The following is a 24,583-nucleotide window of genomic DNA, read 5'->3' as shown; positions in this document are numbered from 1 at the left end:
TCCCCTAGTTTGGAGGGGTTGGAGACACTGCCTCAGTTTGGTTCGGTGAAGGCAAAGGTGTTCATTGGGGATCTAGTATATGTAAGTTAGCGCACACCAACTGTTATCAATGAACAAAAACAATTCATACATTTTAGCACATGAAGCGTGCAACTCAGAGACGAGGAAGCCCACCTTGCAACATAACAAATAAACTGCTGGTGAACAGACACCAGTGTACTGAGTGCACAGCAAAAAATATGTGAGAAACAATCTCCAGAATCGCGCCAATGTGGAACAATGCCATACAGTATGTAGCAAGGTACCCTCCTCATGCTCATATCGAATACACACCGGGTAAGCCACCAAAACCGCCCTCCACAACTTAACCCTGGTAAAGTATACCCGATGAAGGTACTTGAACTGGATGAGCCCTAGGCTCATCGCAATCGCTGCCCCACGTGGGGAGGCCAGGGCCTCTGTCCAGTCTTCCTCCTTCTTTCTATCTCCATTCTGTTTCGTCCGGTGTCACGTGATCACGCGTTTGCTCACTTATTTCCTGGTTGCACAAGCTCGCGTTGCTGCCTTTCTCTGAGGTCCACAGTAGCCCTCACTATTTCGTCCTTGCACTCCACGTTTTGTTGGTAAGTTTGTATTCCTCAGTTACTCTTGTTCACGATTCTTTCTGAGCTTTTTCGTCCTTATTCTTGAATTTTTCTTTCTCTCTCTTTTTTTGTCCTAGTGCTTATTTATCTCCCCGTACGCGGCGAACCTACGCTTATACCGGCGACAATTAATGCCTTACTCTTTCGTAGCATTTCACCATCCCATTTACCAGCTTCTTGTGGATTTGTTTCCAGTAAGTTTAAGCTTTGACTCCGCTCTCTGTTACGTGAGTGTTCTCTTTGGGCTCCGGTTTACAGTGCAGTAACTGTGTTTCAGCGTACTTCTGTCGAAGTTCCCCATTCATTGGCAGTTACTGTGAACGCCGCACTTCGTGTACATCGTCTCTTCTTATCCAGTAACATTCAGCAGTTTTCTTTGTCTTTCACAGTGGGTAGTATCACGGTTCACCGCTTTAGTATTCTGTTCACCTCAACATCTTTTCGAGATACCAGGTGTCACTTTGCACACAATTTCCATCCTCTTCACCCTTCTGAACACAATTTGGGTTTTTGTTTCGCTCTATACACAAGCTATGTGTTTTTTCTATTTCCCTCACACCACTGCATGTTGAATTGCTTCGGCTTGACTCAGACTAGCCGCCTATTTCCCATGTTCCAGTCACGATGCATCTTGTAATTGTTTCAGTTTTTCATACCATGTGTTTTCGCAGTGCATAATAGTTTCAATGCAATTAATTTGTTTTCCCACAGCTTCCCCTGAAGAAGGGATGCTTCTCATCCCGAAATGCATTGGGCATTTTCCTATGAACTGACGACCAAGTTTTCTGCCACTGCGCAGTTTTTACATTGATTGTATTCAAGTAACTCATGCTAATTCTTTTCTACTTTTTGCAAATGTAACAATTGTTTCTCACATATTTTTTGCTGTGCACTCAGTACACTGGTGTCTGTTCACCAGTAGTTTATTTGTTCATTGGGGATCGCCAGGATCACAAGATCTCCAAAATCTACCAGTCCCTAGTCACGCATAGCTCCCCTTCACTGCAGCATCTTAGGGAGATATGGGAGGGAGATGTGGGCCCACTGGAGGAGGAAGACTGGACAGAGGCCCTGGCCTCCCCACGTGGGGCAGCGATTGCGATGAGCCTAGGGCTCATCCAGTTCAAGTACCTTCATTGGGTATACTTTACCAGGGTTAAGTTGTGGAGGGCGGTTTTGGTGGCTTGCCCGGTGTGTATTCGATATAGGCATGAGGAGGGTACCTTGCTACATACTGTATGGCATTGTTCCACATTGGCGCGATTCTGGAGAGTGGTAATGGCCTGTCCTTCTGAGGTTTTGGGCTGGGACCTTCCCATCTCACCAAAATTGGTGCTCCTACATGTAATGGACGGAATTGGGGGCAATACCTACAAACACCATATTAGGCTTCTGGGTTTTACCCTAGCCAAAAGGGATATTTCCAGGGCCTGGAAGGTGGCGGAGGCCCCCTCAGTCTCTGCATGGGAGAACAGCCTGGACTTCTGTAGGGGCCTGACGGCTCCTATCTTTGTGGCCAGGGGGTGCCCACGTAAGCACTTTAAAATTTGGAAGTGCTGGGTGGACTACCGTGGCCTGGAGCTAGAGCCTGCCCCACTGGCCCGTCACCTCGACCCGGTTTAACTTTCCTTCCTTTTCTTTTGTTTCTTTTCATGTGTGTGCGGCAGAAAAGCTGCTTCCTGGATGATGACACTTTATAAATGTATAATCAAGGTCTTTGCTTGCTTTGTTGCTCTGGAGTTCAGGACAGTGCGATGGGGGAAGGGGTAGGGGGTTATAGCCATTTTGTTATATTTCATTTGTATTGCTTTTTGTTTTTTCCTGTTCTACATGAAAAAAAGTCACTGCCAAAATGGTGTTTGTTGATGCTGCAGAAGTCACTGGAGCACAGAGGTCTGCCTTATATGTGCATTTTGACAAATAAATCTGTTTTAAAAAATAAAATTCACAAAACATAAAATCAAATTTACACCTGCAACAAAATAGACAACAAATATATAAACTATTTGCTTTTAAACACAATTTTCCAAATGTAATTTCAATTAGGGCAAATAATAATCCAAACTCTATTTATAAATACCAATAGTTTCCAGTGTTGTCTTCCTTCTCTTCACATCTTCCCCAATAGTCCGAATGATGGCTGCAAAAATAACATATAAGAATTTTGTAATTCATTAGGCAATCTAGCTTGGAATTCCAAGTGGGTAACATTGCAAAGGGTCAATCCTTTATTACACTTCAAATAAACAGTATAGTGTCCAGATGTTGTACTAGCTCCATCATGGAAAATAATAGCCACTACTGTAAAAGTTCTTCCTGAAATAGATATTTGACTTCCTTTAAGATTTGAATTTTTTTGTTGCAATTTTCTTCCATTTGCTCTACAACATTGTTGCATTAAAATGAGATATTTTCCAAATCTTTCTATATGTAATGTAGACAATGACTCTGATATACAATCATACATCTCATTTCTTGATTTTCTGTTTTTATCAGTTTGTTAAAAGGTACTGATATGAGTCTGGTATGGATAAGTATAGAAAACGTTCTCTTTTTATTTGAGTTGTAGAAGTGAATGAACACTCTTCACACTTATGATCACAGCTGTAACTTAGTCCAAATAAGTTTACAATTTGTATTCCTTCATGTTCTAATACTCCAAGCATAAGCATAAACAATTCTTGCACATCTTATTGTTAGTTGAGAGTATATGTCAATAAACCAGTACATATCTCCAAAAGATGCCGAATGCCAGAAGCAGTATGCATTTTACTTCTGTCAGTTACCACATGTTGAAATACATGATGTAGTAAAGAACAGAATCTTTTTTCATGATTTCCCATGATTTCATGATGAAGATCTGGTAGAGGAAACACAACATTCAGAATCACATTAGCATTACAGTTGATAGCTGAACTGTATTCCCAACTGGTATCCTACAATGTCATCAACACTTTCCATTTTCTTTTTCTTTACACTTTCAACTTTCTCTTCAGTTGATTTATTTTTTTGAAACTCAGTTGCATTTTTCACATATTTTCGTTTCGGACACACTACATGTTTCTCATATATGGGATATTCACCTATATCAGGAGCATACAGACTGTTTAAATGAGTGTACTCTCTTACACAATTTGAATCAGCACTAACCTTTTTCTCATCAAAATCTATCAAATACAATCCAGACAATGTTCTTACTCGAGACAATGCAACGTATGCCATTCCCTCTTTGAACACTGTACTTCCAATATTTACAAAAGCAGTGTCCATACTTCTACCTTGTGATTTATGAATACTTATTGAATATGTTAGAGACAGAGGAAACTGTTGTCTGAGGACATACAAGTCTTCTACAAGCAAAAAACGTACAACACAATGCCCAAACTGTCTTGCCTCATCAATCTGATAACATTTTATAATCAAAAATTCTATTCCACTTCTATTTTGAAAATTTACAAAATCAAAAACTTTTTCCATTGCTCCATTTACGAATCCTTTTTCTGCATTCAAATTACGCCACAAAATTACTCAACACTTTTTACATACATGTAAAGTCTTTTCTGATCCAGCAGTTTTAGATACAGACTTTTACAAAGAATCCAATTCAGCCTGCAGTTTCTCAGTAAGAACAATTGTCACTCCCTGGTGTTCAATTTTGTCAATAGCTTTAATTTCGACAATTTTGTGTTTTTCCAGTTTGAGAAGTTAGGGCCATATGTATGAACGTATTTTCCCATAGACACAGAATGGGTAAAACCCTTTGATACATATGCCCCCTATTGATTAAATGTAGAACACTCTTGTAGTGTAGGCATTAGACAAACTATAGACCTGTTTTCTACAAGCATATTGTGCATTAGTTCAGCTGCTGTTTCTTGAGTTGTAAACAAGTTCCTTAGTAGTTGACTTTCTAAAGCTTGTTTTCCATGTTCCGTCAAGACACCAATTCTTATATCTTTACGAAGATGCCATATTCTTCTTCACTTGCTTGTCGCATATTCTTAACAAGTTCTTTAAATTCAAAATTTAACCAAATATTAACATTTCCAATACTTCACATAGATTTCCTTGTGTCATCGAGAAGAGTTTTAAAAACAGGTTCTGCTTTTACAGGAGTAAATTGTAGTAAATCTCCAAATACAATTAAATGTTTTCCTCCAAACAGACTATCGTAATCTGTTTTTAAAATCTGTTGCATTTTGAAGTGTAAAAAGGCAAGCATTAAGTTCGAGACCATGCTCACCTCATCAACGATTAAAAGCTTCATTTTCTTCAGTATTCTTGAGACTTCATAAAAACCTTCTCCAGATGGCTTCTGATATTCCAATTTATTATCAGGTTCAACAGGTAGCATAAGTAATCAATGTAAAGTAATACCTTTAATGTTGTGTGCTGCTAATCCAGTTGGAGCTGTTACAACACAGGATAAATGTGATTCTGTAGTTTTGTGTAGATAACTGGTCAAAACTTTAAGAAACTTTTTACTGATCCAGCTTGACCACTGATGTACAATAGAATAGGATTAAATGATGAACATTGGCATTCCTTTTTTTCATGGAGAAAACCATGTTGTACCTGCTGTGTGACTTGTAGATATATTTCTTTTTGTTCAATATTTAGTTGTTCCTCTAACTTTCGCAACTGAGCCGATTATTGTGGAGGGCGGTGTGGCGGTGGTTGCAATAATGGGTCTGAGACCTGGTCTGCTGATAATGGGGTTTTATTGTTCACAACACGAGGTTATACTGAGGGGACGGTTTAGTTGTTGCAATGGGGAGCGGGTCTGATTTTCCTCGTCATCTTTGGTTCCTTGGTCTAGCCTCTTCAGGTCGGGACTGGCCGGTAGGACGCTCTTCTCCTCTCAAGGTAGATATATAAAAGGAAAGAATAACACCGTCAGGACTACGTCCTCTTGCCTTAGCGATTTAATCAGGGGCCGGGGAGTGTAGGACACCACTCACGTGCTCTTAAAACCAAAAGAAAACAGTGGTGTACTGAGCCTACTTATATAGGAGTGTTAGGTGCTTAAATCCGTGTGAGTAAAGCAAAAGCAGTATTAGAAAGCGGGCGGGCGCTTAATGCAGGCTTGCGGACGTTTGTACTAGGGGCTGGGAGCTTCCTTCCTCCCCACCCACCCCGAGACTCTGTTCCGTACCGGCGAAAGCCACGCCCCTCCTGGAGCATGGCTCGGCGAAGCGCGGGGACGTTGCCCTCCTGGCACGGCTCCGGTTCCTTCGGGTCCTCTCGGGGTTCCTGCTTCTTCAACTTCGGTTCTCTCCACCTCCACACTACGGGCTTCCTTCCTCTCCAGGCCGGTGTCGACGCACACCAGCTTCCGTGTTTCGTCCCTCCTTATTGGTGAAAAGGTGCTGATGTTGGAAGGGGGCGTGGCCTCGTCTTCTTCGTAGCTCCAATTAAAGGAACCGGGATCCTCACTTGAGTGTCTCCAGTCGTCTTGCTGGGGAGAGAGACGCTCTGGGGACCACCAATTGGTACAAAGTTCAGATCTTTCGTGGTCTGCTCCCACCCAGTCACAGGCGGTTACTTTTTTGTGCACTGTCACCTGCCTGGTGACGCATTTCCGAGGGTGGAGGAGGTGGAACTGCTCACTTTGCCAGCATTTAGGCATGAGCAGACCACGGACAGGCAGCGGGCGCGCCGCTTTGGCGTGCCAAAGGCAAGCCCGTCTGGGCCCGTCCACGCCTGCACATCGCCAGACGCCAGCTATGCTGCCGGTTTTGGAGAAAATACGCTTTCTTTTTCCTGAGATGAACTTCGAGCCATCAGGCCAGCAAGGAACACCTGCGGCCTTCCCCCTGCAGCCTTCCTGTGGGTCCATTCTGTTGTAGGAACTATGGTTTTAATTCATGGGCGCCCATTTAATCTCTTCCCATCCATCCATCTGGTCCTCATCAGGATATTAAACTGTTTAGTCTCAATTGCCAGTCGTTAGTTAAACACTCTCTGGATGTGTTCGACTTGTTACGCGACAAATCCCCTGATGTCCTTTTCTTGACAGAGACATGGTTGTTAGCAGATACGGTGGCAGAAACAGGCCTGGCACTCCCCCGGGCTAATTTATCATCACTCTTAATCAGGAGACTAGAGGTGGCGGTGTGGCAGTTGTTTTTGAATCATGCTATACCTGTACACTTGTTAACGAAACCGTAACGGGTTGTGAGTGTGGACGATTTGGGATTTCTTTTAATTCCAACTATACCATGTCTGGCATACTGGTATACCGCCCCCCGGCCCTTCGAAGGAATGCAGAGCTGCACTGGTTGACATAGTGGGCTCTCTGGTTGTGAGGTATGCCAACTTTTCAGTCATTGGTGACTTAAATCTACATCTTGAGAATCCCCATGACTCAGAAGCAGTCAACTTCTCAGCTGACCTAGCAGCCTGCTAGCTGCACCAATTAGTACTGCCACCTACTTGACCCCGTCTTTTTGAATCTTTCACGTCTTTCTGTCTCAAACCCTATTCCGATATGTTGGTCTGACCATTATCTGATTCCTATGATGCTTTCCGGGGTTGTGCCCTCTAGAAGCTTTCACTCCATCGCCCCTGGCACAAACTAAACTTTGATCATCCCAGCACCATCCTCTCCTTGAGCGTGCCTAGCTGGCCGGAGAACCCAGATGCCGCCAGTGAAGCACTATCTGATTGGCTACGGCATCCTCAGGATGACATGATCCCTGCCAAACAATCTAAGTGTCGGAGCACTAAATCCAACCCATGGTATAACAATGACCTCATCAATATGCGTAAAGCATGTAAGCAGATGGAGCGGGCATGGAGGTGAGACTTTGATTCCATCTTAAAGAGTTGCTATCAGTCAGCCATTAAGAAATACCATAGGGTTGTCCAGAAAGCACGGGCAGCACATTTTGCTGATGAGATCAGAAACAGCCATAATCCTTCTAAGAGGATTTTTTCTATTCTTAAAAATTCTTAAAATGCTGGGACACCTGCGACATCTGCCATCAAGTCCGACAAACATTGTGAGGACCTTGCCACCTTCTTTATACATTTGGTGGATAACATCTTTAAGACCGTTCCTCAGGTTACTATGGGCTCTGACTTTGGGGATGTACCCCCTTCCACTCACACACTGACCACATTCCCACCAATCACTGAGGATGCACTATGTGTACTCTGGAGGAAGGTTAAATCTGGCTCCCCGGATGACCCTATGAAGCCTGACCATCTTATGAGACTGCTTCCTGTGCTTCTCACACCTCTGGGCCAGGTTATCAACATGTCCCTGTCTATGGCTACGGTTCCTAGGCTATGGAAGCAGGCTAGGGTGACGCCGCTATTAAAAAAGCCCACCCTCGATCCAGCTAAACCGGAGAACTTTCGCCCTATCTCCCAGCTTGCTTGAGCTTGTAAGATCTCCGAAGCCTTTATTAATTCTATCTTGTCAGGCTACCTGGAGGATAATAACATACTGGACTCCTCCCAGTGCGGGTTTTGCCCGGGTCTTAGCATGGAGTCAGCCCTTCCTAGCTGTGACTGAACATCTGAGAGCAGCACTGGATGAGGGACGTACTTCGGCACTGTTCCTATTGGATCTCAGTGCCGCATTTGATATGGTCTCTCACCAGATTCTGATACGAAGGTTGAAGGAGGCTGGCATAGTGGGCCTCGCCCTGGATTGGTTTATCTCCTTTCTTTCGGATAGGTCCTTCCAGGTGTCGGACCCCCTTTCACCTCCAGAATCTTTCCTAACAAACAGGGAGTGCTGCAGGGCTCTGCGTTAAGTCCAACGCTTTTCAACCTGTATGTTCAGCCCCTAGCTGCGGTAGCCAAGAGGAGAGGGCTGACTATAGTATCATATGCTGATGATACACAATTAGTAGTCGCCCTCTCCGATGACTGTTTGAATGATGCTGCTAAATTTCGGAGCTGTCTTGCAGACTTCGCAGGGTGGATGACTGCCAACTGTCTCCAGCTCAACACCAGCAAGTCTGAGGTCTTGCTGGTTGGGAAACATCTTGAGCTATGGAGTGAACAGTGGTGGCCCACCACTCTGGGCCTCGCTCCCGCCCTCAAACAGGTGGTGAAAAACCTGGGTTGATTCGGCCCTCAGCTTTCAAACCCAGACAAAGAAGGTGGCGGCTACATGTTTTGGGATTCTGCGTGGGCTTAAACCCTTGCTGGGGTTCTTTGACCCTTCCATCCGACAGATGATTGTCCAGGCATCTGTGTTGTCGAGACTGGACTATGCCAGTTCGCTCTACCTGGGGGCCAACAAGACGGAGATTCTGAGTCTGCAGACAGTCCAAATTGTAACTGCCAGAACTCTTCTTGGAATGACTAGATGCTGCCCTACCTCCACCGCCATTTGTCAGCTTCATTGGCTGCGGGTGGCGAAACGGGTTGAGTTCAATTCCCTCTGCTTTGCGTTCAGGATTCTGAATTCCCCTGCACCTGGCATTTTAGCGGGCCTGCTTTCCGCCTAAGTTCCTACTCATCATCTTCGCTCAGCAGGTCAACACCTGGCAGTTGTCCCCCGGGTCAGGAAGGCTCGGTCCGGAGGACTCCTTTCGTACACTGACAGCTAAATTGTGGAATGCCCTTCCTGTACACATCCGTAGTATGGATAACTATCTGACATTTCCGAAAGCACTGAAGACACATCTTTTCCCTTCTTTTTAGGTTTTGTAGTCTACGTCCTTCTGTCTATGTGGCTCTTAATGGCCCTCTAGCCTTTTTCTTTCGTTCATCATGATGGGCTCCTTGCTGTCAGCAGCCTGTTACTGCTTTTAGCGCTGGGACGCCCCTTTGCTGGGGCAGCTGTGCACTCTATAAATCAGCCTAACATAACATGACATACTTTTAACAATCCAGACTACTGTTCACAAGCCAGGATTGAAAAAAACATAACAAACCAATGTATCCGGATAACTAATGACATTCATAACTTCCTTCTATATCTTCCCATCACTCCTATATTGAGTTTGCTTTGCCCATGTTTTTTTTCTCTTTGAAGAACAATTCTTGTGGCAAATTAACAGTACTTTGAAAGGTGAAACTTTTTAACCCAGCTTCACTAATGTCTACATGGCCCAAAAGGTTGAAACCCGTACAATAAACTGAAAACTTACAAACCAAATGTCAAATTACACAAGAGCTTTATTGTATATGTGCTTTACATTTGACAAAGTTCAGTCACTATGACGATTAACTTATTTTTTATGACTGAATGCTCAGGATGGACACCAGATCTTTCCATAGCCAGTAGGGAGGAGAAGGGAATGTTTCTATCCTTGGTCATTAAGTAAAACTCTGGTATATGCTCTAGCACTGTGCATTCCAAGTCAACTAACTATAATTATATGCAACAGCGAGTTTCAATTGGGTGGCTAATTCATGGAGTGAAATTACCCTCGGAAAGTGATCAATAGTGCAGCTTAAGGCATTCTAAACAGCCCAATGAAGCGCTCCTTAAAAATAAAAAAGCTTCAACAGAACATACCACTTTCATCATGACATGCCGCGGTCTCTCACATAAGGTGTTGTGCAATCATGACAAACATTGGTTAGTTTCCCACCCAACACTGACATCCTAATGTGGCTTTAAATGGTGACAAAACCTAAAGGACTTACTGCCAAGATAAAAATAAAAAAAAGCGTGAATTTACTATCATTATCCTTGTGGCCCTCACAGACATCTCTCCCCGCAGAATTGGTCCTGATGTAAATGTACTTAACATCAAACGTGACATAAATATAATTAACTGAATGTGCAATTAAGAATTTGCACAGCTATCTGAAGTCAAATCTTTTGGAAAAATAGCACACCTTCACAGTGCCCTAACCACCACAAAGTACTCAGTTACTTAAATAATATTGACTATTCCGCCAGTATTACTATACTGCCAATCAATCAATCAATCAATCAATCAATCAGGCGTTTGTTAAGCGCGACTACTCACCCGTAAGGGTCTCAATGCGCTGGGGGGGATGGGGTTAGCAGACTCCAGTCCATCAAGGGGGGAGTCTGTTGAAGAGCCAGGTTTTGAGGTTTCTTGCGAAGATGGGGAGCGATGTTGTCTGTCTGAGGTGGAGCGGCAGGGCGTTCCAGGCTCGGGCTGCGGGAAGGAGAAGGAGCGGCCTCCCGATCTGGTCTTTCTGGTGTGGGGGACCACAGAGTAGGAGAGCTGGGCAGATCGTAGGGTCCTCTGGGGTGCGTGGAATTTGAGTCGGCTGTTCAGGTATGCTGGTCCAGTTTCGTGGAGGGCCTTGTGGGCGTGGGTGAGCATCTTGAAGGTGACTCTAGCTTCCATGGGGAGCCAGTGGAGTGTGCGCAGGTGCTGTGAGATGTGGCAGTGTCTTGGCAGGTCGAGGACCAGTCTTGCTTGGCGTTATGGATGTTCTGTAGCTTGCGGGTGAGGTTTTTGTTTATTCCGGCGTAGAGTGTGTTGCCATAGTCGAGTCTGCTGGTGACCAGAGCGTGAATGACGGTCTTTCTGTGTTCGAGGGGGATTCATTTGAAGGTCTTACGTAGGCGGCGGAGGGTGTGGAAGCAGGAGGATGAGACGGAGTTGATCTGGTGGTCCATTTTGAGCTCGGAGTCCAGGATGATTCCCAGGTTGCGTGCGTGGTCCGTGGGGGTGGGCGAACTTCTGAGGGCAGGGGGCCACCAGCTGTCGTTCAAAGCGTTAGGGTTTGGGCCCATGATGAGTAATTCTGTTTTGTTGGTATTTAGTTGTAGGCAGCTGTTTTTCATCCATTTGGCGACGGCTTCCATACCTTCTCAAAAATTGTGTCTGGCGGTATTGGGTTCATTGGATAGGGAGAGGATGAGTTGGGTGTCATCTGCGTATGACACAATGTTGAGTCCGTAGGTTCTGACGATGGGGTGAGCGGACCCATGTCGACGTTGAAGAGTGTAGGGCTGAGGGAGGACCCCTAGGGGACTCCGCAGGTGGTAGGTGTAGGGTCGGAGAGGAAAGGGGGGAGTCTGACCCGCTGCGTACTGCCGGAGAGGAAGGAGCAGATCCAGTTGAGGGCCTTGTCTTGGATCCCTGCATCGTGGAGTCTGCGTATTAGGGTGCGGTGAGAGACTGTGTCGAACGCCGCTGAGAGGTCGAGGAGGATGAGGGCTGCTGTTTCCCCTTTGTCCAGTAGGGTGTGGATGTCGACTGTTGCAGTGAGGAGGGCGGTTTCCGTACTGTGGTTTTTTCTGAAGCCGGATTGGGAGGAGTCGAGGATGTTGTGCTCTTCGATGAATGTGGCGTGTTGACTGTTGATGGCTTTCTCAATGACTTGCACTGGGAATGGGAGCAGGGAGATAGGTCTGTAGTTTTTGAGGTCGGTGGGGTCCGCCAAGGGAATTTTCAGGAGGGAGTTGACCTCGGCATGTTTCCAGTCGTCGGGGAACGTGGCGGTTGCCAGGGAGCGGTTGATGGTGTGGCAAATCATGGGTGCGATGGTGTCGGCGGCTCTGTTGAAAATGTGGTGAGAGTATGGGTCCGTGGGGGCCCCGGAGTGGATTGACTTCATCGTCTTCAGTGTGTCTTCGGTGGTGAGGGCTGTCCAGTTGTCGATCGCTGGCTTCAGGGTGTCTGGTGAGGGTTCAGTGTCTTGGTTGTCTTCATCGAAGTTGTCGTAGATGCTCTTGATTTTATGGTGGAACAAGGTGCTGAGTGGGTTGCAGAGGTCTTGTGAGGGAGGGATGTCGGTGGACTCGCTGGTGGGTTGGGCGAACTCCTTGATGATGTTGAAGAGTTCTTTGCTGTTGTGTGCGTGAGTGGAGATTCTGTCTTCAATCGCTTTTTTCCTTGTTTTTCTGATGTGTTGGTGGTGGGCGTTGGTGGCGGCTCTGAAGTTGTTGTAGGCTTCTGTGGATTTGGTGTTCCTCCAAGCCTTTTCGAGGTGGCGGCAAGTGCGTCTGGACTCTCGAAGTTTGGTGGTAAACCATCTGGTTTTCTTGGCGTGGGTGTTGTTTTTCTTGAGGGGGGCTATGGTGTTGGTGCTGTTGGAGATCCATCTGTGCAGGGTTCGTGCTGCGGTGTTGGGGTCGTCGTTTTCCACGATGGTTGGGGTGGAGTTGCTGAGTGATGAGGTTAGCTGGTCTTTGGTGATTCTGGTCCAGTTTCTTCTTGGGAGCAGGTGTAGGTGTCTGTGGATGGTGGGTGTTCTGAGGGTGAAGTAGACGCATCGATGGTCAGTCCATGGGAGTTCGGTGGTGTGGCTGAAGGTGATGAGTTACCTGTTGTGAAGAGGGGGTCGAGGGTGTGTCCTGCTGAGTGCGTGGGTTCGGTTACGATCTGGCAGAATTCATTGTTGTGGAGGTTGTCCAGGAGGGATGTGGTGCTGGGGTCCAGTTGGTTGTCGAGGTGGAAGTTGAGGTCTCCCAGTAGGGTGTAGTTGGTGGACACGATGGCAAGCGGGGAGATGATATCCGTGATGGAGCTGGTGTAAAGTCCGCGGGGTCCAGGGGGTCGGTAGATGAGGGTTCCTCGGAGGGTGGTGGTAGGGCTGGCCAGTATCTTAAAGTGTAGGTGTTCCATCAGGTCTGTGGGCTCGTCAGAGAGTGTGCTCAGGCAGAGGTTGGATTTGTGGACGATGGCTATTCCTCCTCCCAGGCGGGTGGGGCGGTGCTTCCTGGAGATCTTGTATCCTTGGGGAATGGTGATGGCGATGTCCGGTCCCGAGGTGGTGTTGGTACATGTTTCGGTGAAGAACGCTACGTTAGGGGTGGTGCTGTCGAGGAGGTGATAACCGTGGCTGCACACTGCATTGCTTATGGGAGTGTGTACATTGTTGGTGGTGTCGTTTCCCTTCCCCATTCTCTCTCCCCCCAGGAGCTCTCCTAGCAGCAACACGCTCCCTTTTTAACTATCGCATCAACCACCTTTTATTCCCCTAAAACTTATGTTTTTACTTTACCGGCATACGCCTTTAGGACCCAAATTGGAGTCCTTGCACGCCCGCCGGCCACTGCTGCAAGATCTCCTTGTTAGCAGTATAGGTGAGTGTCCACCTTGTTTTAATAACCGCAACCCCCATATCTTTACTATGAGATATTTTTGTATATACTCACTTATTTTTGTGGTGCCTATACGCACCACTTTATCTCCTGTTCTTATAACATAACATTTTGCCTCACTGTTTATTATGATACTTGCTTCTCTACCTCTGCATACTGAAGACAAGATCTTTTTTCGTTATGTGAGTGCATTGTCATTTCACGTCTTTTTATTCCAGGTTACCTTGCTGAAGCCTGTTAGGTATGTAGATTTTTCACGTACCCACAAATTGTAGATAGTTCTAACACTGATCCTGAGGAAGTGCCCTGATCTTTATGGCTACCATGGCACGAAACATGTAGATCCCTTTGAGAGTAGGGCATGTACAACTAGTGTCGTAACCTCTAGTTCTAATATCCACCTCAATTAATTTTTATTTAGGCTGTTTACCATCATAATAAAATTTTGCTTATGGACTAACAGTACCTATTTTATATTCACACACTTATCACTCACATCTACACACGCTAGGGCCCCTTACCCCCACTGCACCCATCGGCAGGAACAAAAGATCCCCGATAAAGAGCCCCAATATTGGGTGCCCGTCAGGTATTCCCGCGCCGACCTGACGAGGGGCAGGCTCATATGATGAAGCATGACACCTAGCTTGCTGGGTGTGTGAGAGCCCTAGTACCAACAAGGGATTCCCCCCCTTGTTTGTTTCGACCTGCTCCACTGACAGCCAGGCCCACGTGATCCCCTTGATACATGACAATACATTGTTTCTCCCCCTTCTCTTTCTTGTTTTCATTAGAGGAACTCTGTACCTTTTTTGCATTGCTGTTGAGGAGGTCCCAGATTCCGGTGGCGTGTTTGTGGAGGGATCGGACGTTGAGGAGGATGCATTGCAGGGTCTTCGGTTGGGTTGTGGTCTTGCGGGCGGGTTGCTCCGGGTCCGTGGTCTTGGCGCTGCTGCAGGTGTGCCGGCAGTGGTGACAGCTGAAGGGTCCGTGAGTGTCGGCTGGTGATGCTAGCTTGCAGTTGTTGTTGAGTCCTGGGTTGAGAGCGTGGAGTGCCGCTGGGTCGTAGCGTTGGCGTTGCGGAGGTCCAGGGTTCCTGGCGCTGGTTGCGGTCGGGTCGCGGACGGGTGCCATTAAGTAGGGGTCGGGCAGGGCTGGACAGCTGGGAAGCGGGGAGGGGAGCTGGATTGGGCAGGTCGTGTTGGTCATGCTGGGGGGAGGGGCTGCGGGGGCAGCAGAGGCAGGGAAAAACGGGCAGAAAAGGCAAAAAGAGCACACCACACCAGCATTCCTTTTATCAGAGTCAAGGAAAGTGACTGCTAGGCCCTTATCGAACAGAAATTGTAATATTAACGCAATACATTTCATTTTTGTGGCAAGGCACATGTGTACCATAGTAGTTTCTGTATAGCTGTCTTCTGGCACCGTCCCAATGAAACAACATTTTAAATCAACTGAAAAACAGAGGGTGATTTTGGGAACAGGTTTCTTGTATATTTGTTTTTTACATAATGTTCTTTGAATTGAGTAAGGACTCCTACAGCTTGAAAATAACTCTGCAGGCTGTGTCTATGAGACAAAATGTGTGTGGTCAGCCTACCTATAATCACAGCGCTTAGCTGGAGGCAGAGGAGAAAAGTGACCAATTTGAAAAGAAGACCTTTAGGAAAGATACAGAAAGTGTAAACAATTCAAATGTAATGGTGATTAGTTAGAGTGGGGAAATACATCTACTGTAATGTGCAGCAGTGAGAAACACTTCCTTACATCATCTCCTCACCAAACACTGTTCTTTAGCTCAGACCGAAGAAACACAGTGTGTGTATTAGAGGTGTCATTGGGAAATGCCCTTTTTTGTAAATCTAGTTAATGTACCAAAATAATAATATTAGGAAACTTATGAAAGATTTTTGAAAGCTTTATTTATTAGTTTGCACAATTACACAACAAATGAAAATAGAGAGTATAAAAAAAAGAAAGGATGAGGTCTCAAAATCAAATCAAAGCCATATTCGATTTCCGTTTAGAGAATCATAAAAGCACGTAAAGTCACACATGTATTATACACATTAGCACTGCAAAAAACGTGTATTCAAAATACATCATTTCATTACATCACAAACTGTCTTGACAAATGAGGTCACTTGTTTGCACCCCTTTACATGATTAGATTGTTGGACAGTTTGACTGTCACATTACAATTGATTTCCTACATTTTCCTACACTTTTTAAAAACATTAATAAATTCCATGTTATATATTCATTTTCTAAGAACTGTAATGCTAAAGGCAGGACAACACTTTCTAAAACCAAGCTTTTTTAAAAGTGGTAAAATCTATTTTTTCCTTTGTGCATTATAATATTTACAAAAAAGGACCACGTGAAGTGTAGTTTGCTCCGAACAATCATCACAGGGGCATTGTTGCATAACTCTTGTCCAATCATTCATGTTTGGGAAACTGGTTATTCTGTGTAGTATCCCAAATCTAAATCTTGCCAGTTGTAGTCTATCGTAAGTACCACAGATGAGAGTAAGATAAGGTTACATGCTGTGAGTGATTAGGATCGTTTGATTATACAATACTATAGACTTAAATATTTCTTCTGTTAATCTAAGTGAGTAGGGACAGGCCATTTGCTTTCAACACTTTTCTTGTCTTTCTACTCATTGTATTTGGCTCATTAAAAACTCTGAGTGGCCTAAATCATGCATAAAGTCCAGCACATACTTTAGCCATGTAATTTTTAAACACCTTCCAAATTAAAAACATCTTTTAAAATGTCCCTATTAAGGTTGGTATCTGGAGATGTCCATATCCTGTGCCATAATGGAATTGGTTCCACTTTAATAAGATCTGGATGCATGGGACCACCAATTCGGAATGACAGACATATGTATGAGGAGGTACTGACCGGGACTGCCAAAATATTTTAAAAACAAATTTTGAACGACTTGTAAAGATTGAAGATCGGAATGTCCCCAGGCCCCTGCACCATTCATGGCCATCGAAACACACTTGGTCTTGTAGATCTGTAATAGTTCTCGAGGAGGCCTCCTGCCCAGTTTTTTCAAAAAATTAACCAGGGCGGCAGTAGTTTTCATGAAAGCAAGTTTTCTGGCTTGCACCGCTCAAGTCCATGTAGCATTATGGTCGAATAAGATGCCCAGGTAACTAAATCTATTTATAAAATCTATTTTTTGTTTATCAATATACATATCTCTGCATTTATGGCTACCAGAGCCACATCACATAACAAAGATTTTAGTTGTATTTAACCTCAGCCCCAAGTCATGCATAAAAGCTGTAAAACTATTTAATATTCTTTGTAGACCCACTAGGGTGCGAGACATCAGAACGTCATCATCCGCATACAGTAATGCGGGAATGGGCCTTCCTTCTATTTGGGGGAGATCTTGGCATATATTCGTCAGCACTTGGCCTAACCCATTTATATAAAGATTAAGAAGGGAGGGGGCCAGCACGCAACCATGCCTTACCCCCTTGTTAATTTGGAACGGAACTGTACATTCTCCCTTTGGGCCGTATCGCCCCCTTAGCCTTAGCGTTCCTGTACAGTTGTCTTAAAAAGAGGAAGATGATGAGCTCAACTCCTAATTTCTGAAGGACCCACCAGAGCATGTTATGCCTCACCCAGTCAAAGGCGGCAGTGAGGTCAACAAAGCCTAGGAAGAACCTGCCCTTCTTTGCAAGGGTATACTTCCCTATGATAATATTCAGGATTAAACTTTGTTCAACAGTTCCTAGCCCCTTGCGAAAGCCAAACTGTAATTCAGAAATAAGCTTATTTTCCTCAGCCCAATCCTGTAGTCTTTTGAGCACAATACGCCTGACTACTTTTGCCAGGGAATCTAACAGTAATATTGGCCGATAACAGGCTGGAGCTTGACGATTTCCTTTTTTAAAAATAGGTACTAAAATTGATTCAGGCCACGTCTCTATAATCTGGAAAGAACAACTAGCTGTAATTACCTGGGTGACAGCGGGCCCCATATCGCTATGTTATTTTTAAATAGGTCTACAGGGATCCCATCTGGCCCAGGGGCCTTAACACACATACTTGCCATGATTGCCCAATTGACTACATCCAGGGTTACCTGGAGGTCAATTGGGATTGTTAATGGTGCCATATCATCGTCACCTGCTGGTTGAGTTTCTAAAATATTAGCACTCTCAATACTGTTAAATGTATTTGAGAGTGCTCTATCCATTGCTCCTCTGTTATTGCAATTTCAATGGATGGAGCATCCGCCGATTCCAGGAAAGGGGTCTTCACAGTCCTCCAAACGGCTGCACCATCTTTAGACACCGAGGCCTCATGCAGAGCCGTCCAAAGCTTGTCTCTCAGCTCTGCCATGCATAGTTTAAGTGCATTTGTATAGGCCCTCCTTGCCTGTTTTATGTCAAGCAGTTTTTTGGGGAATTTATGGCTCTCATATTTGAGCTTGGCATAAGCCCGCGTACACTTTGTGTCAAACCACCCTTTTGTGTTCCTGTTTGGTTGTCTATTTTGTACGAATAAGGCCTCTTTTATAGCTCCTGTAAAATGCTGGAAAGAGGTCAAAACTACTTCATGTGTGGCGTTATTATCTAGACTGGCCACAATGGCAGATTTATTCCTATTCACAATATTATTTGTAATTTCTAGTGGATCCACCATCGACCAGCACAGGGAATAACTGTTCACTCTATTTATTGATCGATTTTGAGGAACATGTATAGATTTAGCCCCAAAATGAGTTTGTCTTGTTAGGTATGAGAGGGAAACACTCTGTGGGAAATGATCACTCAAAGTGATGTCATGAGTGTTAAATAACTTCACTCTATTTGAGTATCTATTTGATATCAGAATGTAATCTATTATTGTAAAACCTCCTCTGCCATTAAAGGTGCTTTTAAAGGTAGCAGGTGTAAAACATATGTCAATAGAAAAACCAAGGTCGTGGCCAAACATTACTTCGTTAAGAGCTTCCCCGTATTGTGAATGTGAAGTGGGTGTCACTATTCCCCTCTTCAGTCGTGAGACCGCATACTTCCCTCCTGTTGTTTGGACACAGTGCGGTGTTAAAATCGCCCCCCAAATAATGGCCACATCCGCTTCCCTTTCATTTTGGATGGACTTCAGATCAATGTCTAGTTTTTTTCAGGATCCTCCCAATCGGATCAGGCAGAGCATTTTTATTAAAGGTTAACAATACAACACAATGCTTGTTAGCAATATACGATATCATCACTTGGTAATATAATTCAACACATTTCAATTCTATTTTTCTTACATTTACCATGTTGGACATATAAATAGACAAGCCCCCCTTTTCCCTCCCATGGCTCCCTGCCACAGCTGCAGTGTGAAAAGTTCGGTAACCATTAATATGGACAGCCTTTAACGCAGGTTTCTTGGAAGCACATGATGGAAAACTTTGATATGAATTCACACCACAATGGATTTGCCATCTTTGATCGAATTGCTGTAACATTCCAGTAAACCAAATTGGTGAACTCGGTATGATTTCTTCCTGTGCAGTTCTTTGAGGTCACATCTGCAATAATTACAATGGGAACAATAGGTGGTGTCTGAAACCGACTTATCCCTACGATAGTTATAGTATCCTCTGCTGATTGACTGGTTGTTGGCACTTTGTTGACCAACTGGGACTGGATTGATATCTGGACCGCTATCTGTGGTATCCGCTCTGTGTTGTTATGGGCAATATAATTTGGAAAATGCCTATGGCTGCTTGGTTTAATATGCATATTTTTATCGAAGACCTTCTTGTTTTCAAGATGTTGTTCTATCCCCTTTTTCAGTCAGTCAATATCTTCTAAATTGTTGAGACTATTGAAGTGTTTAGTTACTGGAACATTATACCTAGAATAGATTTAAACTGGATAGTTCCTAATCAAAGTCAAAGTCAAAAAGAGCTTTATTCGATTTTAGTCTTATAAAATCACAAAAGCAAACAAGTAAAGCCATTTATTTTAAAACATTTCATAAAATCGTCTTAAAGATACAGATGCACACAGTTACAATATTTAAAATCATCATTTCATAGAATTGTCTAAAATACCTATGAACACAATTCTAGTAATTGAGAAGTGTGGCTCACTGGTTAGAGTAGGCAGACCTGGAAGCAGAGGTCAGCCTGGGACCAGGGTTCAATTCCCGGCTCGGCTGGGTCTTGAGTCCATAAATTGTCCATGGACTCGATAATTCTAGCTCCAGTGCATGCTCGATTCATGGGTTCACACTCTGCGACTCTGGGCAATAGCTTGCTTAATCTCCACAATGGCCCCTCGCGGCGGGATGCCTGGCTTTCACCTTGTGGATTCCCTGCTGGGTTATCTCACAGGGGAATACCAGGACGGGTTCCCTAAGCAAGCGCTTAGAGACCGGTTGGTGATTTGCGCTATATAAATATCTGCACATTTACATTTACATTTAGTAATTCATTATTTACAACTAGGTTTAGTCAAAGCATGTTATTGATGTAATACAGTAAATAAGACGGTCCAATAAAATTTAATCTACTTTCAGACAGTGTTAAACATTCTTCCTTATCCTTACTCTCAGTATGCTTTTCGAGAAACTCGCCATAACTCCAATACTGTAATCATTGTCTAATTTTTGTAGATATAGGAAGACCGGTCGACATTGTCTCCACCCCCCTAATCTTAACAAGGGCAAGATCCATCTCGTTCTTTCCTTGACATATAATTTGCAGAATAAAATCACATGAATTGTTGTTTGTGGGGAGAGACCATCACAAGGACAAGGACATAGTTGTGTGGACCAAGTGTTCATTTCAGGGTAACAAATCAATCGATGAAAGGTCCCAAACCTAAAACGCGTCAAAACATACCTCTCATACCCCCCGGACAGCGTAGGAGATACGGTTGGTTATCATATGTGATTACGGTCAATTGGTGTTGAATGACCGCAGGTTAATTAATCTCCATTACCAACCTGTTTGCCTTCAGGTGTGCCATGCAGATTGCTTTAAACTCCTTCCGGTTAATACTATTCAGTGACTCTGGGGAAGTATAGTACTCTAGATGCCCCAGGTCATGCATAATGTTTTTTATATACTTTAACCAGGTAATCTTTGTAGTGTGATCCAACTTCATAGAGTCCCTTAATATTTCTTGATTTAGGCCTGTACTACTAGAGGTCCAAACTCTATGCCAAAGAAGCAAAGGTTATACCCGAATGGTGTCTGAAATATATGGTATTCCTAACTCGCAATGACAGTTAAAGACAGGGGAGCTAGCAGGAACAGCCAATATGAATCTGAGAAAAGCATTTTCAACATATTGAATAGGGGAGGGATCATGAAATCCCCAAACTCCCGCCCCAAAAATGGGCACACTCACACACTTTGCTTGATACATTTTTAAAAGAATTTCAGGGGGTCTTCTACCCATTTTCTTTGAAACGTTTATAAGGGCCGGAGTTGATTTTATAAAGAGAAGGCTCCTGCTCTTAACAGCCTGACTCCAAGTACCAGTACGGTCAAACAGGACTCCCAGATATGTAAACATATTTGCGGATCCTATCCTGTTTTTCCCAACTTGGATACTCCTGCATTTTTGTCTCCTTCGCCCACAAGTCATTACAAAAGCTTTCTTTGCATTTAATTTTAAGCCTATTTCCTCCATAAAGCCAGTATAGGATACAAGAGCTTTCTGTAGTACTATCTGGGTGTGTGCCATTAGCACAGCATCATCTGCATAGAGGAGGGAGACTATTGGGCGTTTGTTAACATATGGTGGATCCCTCGTCTTGGCCACCAACTCCTGCTCCAATGTGTTGGTGTAAAGAGTGAACAGGAATGGGGCCAAGACACATCGTTGTCTCACCCCCTTCTCTATGTTAAATGGTGCAGTTCACTCCCCCTTGGTTATGTTATGTTATGTTATGTTAAATGGGACTTTTATAGCGCAACGGCTACTCCAAAGGAGTGTCCCGGCGCTTTTGTGCTCCAGACCAAAGAAAGAGCTGGAAAGAGCTGGTTGCATAGCGGACCTTCGCAGTTGCCTCCGTATACAGTTGTCGTAGGAACTGTACCAGGACCGTGTCGACCTTTAAGTCAGCCAGGATGTTCCATAATTTACTATGGACCACACAGTTCGAAAGCGGCTGTGAGGTCCACAAATGCCGGATAAAACGTTCCTGGTTTAGCCTGGGTATATTTTCCTACTAAGATTTAAGACTTGCTAATTTACCCCTAGGCCTGCTCTAAAACCGTATTGTACATCACTTAAAATATTGTTATCTTCAGCCCATGTTTGCAGCCTATCTAAGATAATCCTTCCTGCTACCTTCATCAGGGAGACTAATAGGGATATCGGTTGGTAGAATGCGGGTTATCACGTTCCCCTTTTTTAAATATTGGTAATATAACCGATTATGACCAGATACTAATGAAGCCTTTCATGCAGCATGCTTGGAGAACCCGTGTTATTATTGGTGTCCATAGCGATGGAATAGATTTAAACAAATCAATAGGCAACCCGTCTGGTCAGGGTACTTTACCACTCTTACTTGCCTTTATTGCCCCATTAACATCTTTGTGTGTTATCTGGAAATCAATTGGAAAGGAAGCAAGGGACCCGTCCTCCTGCTGTTCTGCACTTTCTATTTTATTTTCTATACCCCTTGCGATTTATACACACTTGAGAAGAAATCCACCCAGACTTTCTCCTCAATTGCCACTTCTATCGTCAGTGTATTAGTTTTAGTAAAAAATGGTGCATTTACCACCTGCCAGAAAGAAGAGCTATCTTTACTTATGGAGGCTTCTTGTAGAGTGACCCAAGCTTTTTCTTTAAGTTCCTTCTGTCTTGATCTTCTGGCTTGATTATAGAATTTCCTACATTCTCTAATCTCCCCCAGATCTTTTTTTATGGTCTTATGTAGGGACTTTTTAAGCTTTTAACATGATTTAGTACAATTTGAGTCAAACCACCCCTTCCTGTTATTGCGATTTTCCTTAATTTCAGCTCTAAGCAAGTTTTGAACAGTTAAGGTAATTTCAGTAAATGCTAGCAATATATTTTCATGAGAGGTGGATTCCTCCAGGCACATTAAAATAGAATCATAGGCCTTAGTTACTATTTGTTTATTAAGCTCAGATGGGTCGTGGCTGGGCCAACGCAGCATATATCTATTCAATCTGCCCATTTGTACATTTTGAGTCCATACTACTTGATTATTGTATTGCCTTTCTAAAGCAGTTGGAAGAGTGATGTCTATACTTAAGGGGAGATGATCACTCGTGATTTTTGTGGATTTTATAGCTCTTGATGTAACTTGCGTAGCAATTTGGGGCAGTTATAAAATCTATAGTGGATTCTAACCCCCTTCCTATAAATGTGTGCCCAAAATCCACTGTGGGATAGCATAAACAATTTGCAAAGCCAAGATCGTGTGTAAATAAGAACTCATTAAACATTTCCCCCCTATCTGAATGAACAAATGCATCGGGGGATCATCCTCCTGTACTGTTAGGCCACATTTTCCAAGCCCCGCTAATGGGCATAGCCCAATGTTAAAATCACCTTCCCATATGCTAATCATTTCAGTATCACTGGTTGCTTTTAATTTATTGACATCTTCACTAAGCATCTTCATTATGGCCCCCAGCCGTTCTTTTTCAACGTTGTTATAAAAATTGATTATTACAAGAGTATATTTACTGTCTATGTATATCGATACTATCTGGTAGTAAGTTTCAGATTTTATCATGTCGGACTTTATTGCCCCAATCAGATTGGATAAGTAAACACAGATTCCCCCCTTTGGTCTTCCATGTATCAAACAGATTGCTGGAGTGTGAAATGTCCTGAAGCCATTTATATGTACTTCGTCTATTGCCCAGGTCTTTTGCACACATAAAATTTCGAATTTTTCTATAAAATCTAACCAAGAGGTGTTATTCAACTTACTTCGGAGACCAGCTATGTTCCAAAAAAGAACGCTAACAGATTTGGGGGATGAAAATATAGAGGCAGAATCAGTCTGGCAAATTTGTTAGTTTCTAGGTTGCATATCTCGACTATGAGCACCAATTACACCCAATTTTGTCTCTTCCCTTAATATTTGTACTGACCAAAATCTTTTTTACCACATGACTCCCATTGCCTCGAGTCAATTTAATCAGTTGAACAAGTTTCGCGAACAATCTACGAGTCATAGTTCATAGTGATTATGCTTAAATCTTGTCTAGGAAGTAGTCAGTCATTCTCATCCAGTGTTCGAAGAGGGCCAGACCTATTTGACACCTCCAAGTTATACCATGAACACTCGTTGGACTGTGTGGGTAAATGATTTCTATTGTATCGTACAGGGGGCTTAGGCAGGTAAAAGAACCCCAGAGGGAGGACACTGATGGTTGTATAGTTAATCTTTACTTTATCGAGCTCTAGTTAAGATCTCCTTAACCAGTGATGGAGTTCCAAATGAAATAACAACACAGTCTCCCTTAAAGACTTTCCCACTGCTTCCAACCCACCGACCCGCCTCACCATTTTAAAATCTCCAAACATTGCACTTGTTAAACCTGTTCTGCTACCTAGGTAGTGTATGGCTTTGTTCCTCAAAGAAAACAAAGTTTCATTTTCCCCCGTGGAAGGAGCCGGAAAATTGGCTAGGATTACAGTAAATGGTGTAGCGGCCGGTGGTAGATCTAAGATCTGTGTACTACTTTGGCTTTTGTATATTGGCCGTGCTCTCGATGATGTGTCACATGCCTGACTATCACCAAAATAATTTCTTGTTTTTCCTATAGATATTTCTCTTGTCGTCTCTCCCCTAGTTGATGTCGCATTGTGCCGAATTGTTGGGGATTTTAGCTGTGTCCCAATCCCAGTCCCATTTCCGTTTCCCTTCCCTGATTCCTTTTCACGTGTCAGCCCTT

General features: G+C 43.9%; 1 long non-coding RNA gene across 4 annotated transcripts in view; it reads right to left on the bottom strand.

Annotated features, from left to right (window-relative positions):
• Positions 1–24,583, bottom strand: part of LOC146822647 (uncharacterized) — a 332,500-nt gene that overhangs the window by 2,551 nt on the left and 305,366 nt on the right. For all 4 annotated transcript variants that reach the window (XR_014961810.1, XR_014961811.1, XR_014961809.1 and 1 more), the window contains one exon: positions 2,725–2,784. This is a non-coding gene — a long non-coding RNA (uncharacterized LOC146822647). The remainder of the gene's footprint in view (positions 1–2,724; positions 2,785–24,583) is intronic.

This window comes from Triturus cristatus, chromosome 5_2, assembly GCF_964204655.1.
Source record: "Triturus cristatus chromosome 5_2, aTriCri1.1, whole genome shotgun sequence".
NCBI lineage: Eukaryota > Metazoa > Chordata > Amphibia > Caudata > Salamandridae > Triturus > Triturus cristatus.
This window is presented reverse-complemented; position numbering and strand designations above follow the sequence as displayed.